This window comes from Arachis hypogaea, chromosome 15, assembly GCF_003086295.3.
Source record: "Arachis hypogaea cultivar Tifrunner chromosome 15, arahy.Tifrunner.gnm2.J5K5, whole genome shotgun sequence".
NCBI lineage: Eukaryota > Viridiplantae > Streptophyta > Magnoliopsida > Fabales > Fabaceae > Arachis > Arachis hypogaea.
Genome location: NC_092050.1, coordinates 93,837,853 through 93,839,637, shown reverse-complemented (window position 1 = coordinate 93,839,637; position 1,785 = coordinate 93,837,853). Strand labels below are relative to the sequence as shown.

Genomic DNA, 1,785 nt, shown 5'->3' with positions numbered 1-1,785 from the left:
CATGAAGAGTTCATAAGTTCAATTGGAAAGATAAATAAACTAGAATGCTAGAACAAATAAAAGTAGAAGAGAGACTAAATTAAAGGAACATTGAACCTGGAATTGAGAAGAAATAAACCTAAAACTAAGAGAAATCCTAAAACCTAGAGAGAGGAGAGAGCCTTTCTCTCTTGAAACTACATCTAAAACCCAAATTGTGAATAATTTGATGAATGAATGAATGATGTGTGATTCCCCCATTCTTCAGCCTCTATTTTCTATTTTTGGGCTTGGAATTGGGCTAAAAAGGAGCCCAAAAATCGCCCCCAGCGCTTCCTACAACTTTCTGCACGTGGTGCATGTCACGCGTACGCGTAGGTCACGCGTGCACGTCATTTGGCAAATTTCCTTGTCACGTGTACGCGTCAATCACGCGTACGCGTCGCTCATCTTCTGCGCTAGGCGCGCGTGCACATCACCCATGCGTGCGCATCACTGCCAGCTTCTCAAAACTTCATTTTTCACGTTCCTTCAACTTTTGCATGTTTCCTTTCCATCCTCTAAGCCATTCCTGCCCTATAAAGCCTGAAAACACTCAACACACAGATCACGGCATCGAATGGTAATAAAGGATAGTTAAAATTAACAGTTTAAAGGCCTAGGAAACATGTTTTCAACTATATCACAGAATAAGGAAGGATTCGTAAAACCATGCGAATTATATGAATAAGTGAGCAAAGAATTGATAAAAACCACTCAAATTAGCACAAGATAAACCATAAAATAGTGGTTTATCACAGTCGAACCTAATCATGAAGGAGGAAAGGCAAGAAAGGTTCTTGGTGACTTTACCATGCCTACCTCTGATTTTTATGGCAGAAGCATCTCTGTACCTGCCATTGGAGCTAACAATTTTGGGCTTAAGCCTCAGTTAGTCTCTCTTCTGCAATAGAATTACAAGTTCCATGGACTTCTACTGGAAGATCCACATCAATTCCTATCAGAATTCTTGTAAATCTATGATACTGTTAAGACCAATGGAGTGGATCCTGAGGTCTACAGACTTATGCTCTTTCCCTTTGCTGTTAGAGACAGAGCTAAAATATGGTTGGATTCTCAACCAAAAGATAGCCTAGACTCTTGGGAAAAGCTGGTCAATACTTTCTTGGCTAAATTCTTTCCTCCTCAAAGGATGAACAAAATCAGAGTGAAAGTTCAAACTTTCAAACAAAAAGAAGGTGAATCCCTCTATGAAGCCTAGGAAAGATACAAGCAACTTATCAGGAGGTGCCCTCCTGACCTGCTCTCAGAATGGTCTATCCTAGGAATTTTCTAGGATGGACTGTCTGAGATGTCTAAAATATCATTGGACAGCTCTGCAGGTGGATCACTCCATTAAAGAAAATGCCTGCAGAAGCAAGAGAACTCATTGAGATGGTTGTAAACAACCAATTCATGTACACTTCGGATAGAAATCCTGTGAACAATGGGATCCTTCGAAAGAAAGGAGTTCTTGAAGTTGACACTCTGGATGCCATATTGGCTCAAAACAAGATCTTGACACAGCAGGTCAATATGATCTCTCAGCATTTGACTGGAATGCAAGCTGTAGCTGGCAACACTCAGGAAGCTTCTTCTGAAGTAGAAGCTTATGATCCTGATCAACCCACCATGGAGAAGGTGAATTACATGGGAGAACCCTGTGAAAACACCTACAACCTTTCATGGAGGAATCATCCTAACCTTTCATGGAATGATCAACAGAAGCCTCAGCAAGGCTTCAATAATAATCAAGGTGGAAGAACC

The 1,785-nt window shown here is 40.8% G+C and overlaps 1 non-coding gene across 1 annotated transcript; it reads right to left on the bottom strand.

The window, feature by feature from the left end:
• Positions 1-1,177: 1,177 nt before the first annotated feature.
• On the bottom strand, positions 1,178-1,281 carry LOC112752975 (small nucleolar RNA R71). Its single transcript, XR_003177380.1, has one exon. It is a non-coding gene; the product is annotated as a small nucleolar RNA R71 (small nucleolar RNA).
• Between the last annotated feature and the right edge of the window lie 504 nt (positions 1,282-1,785).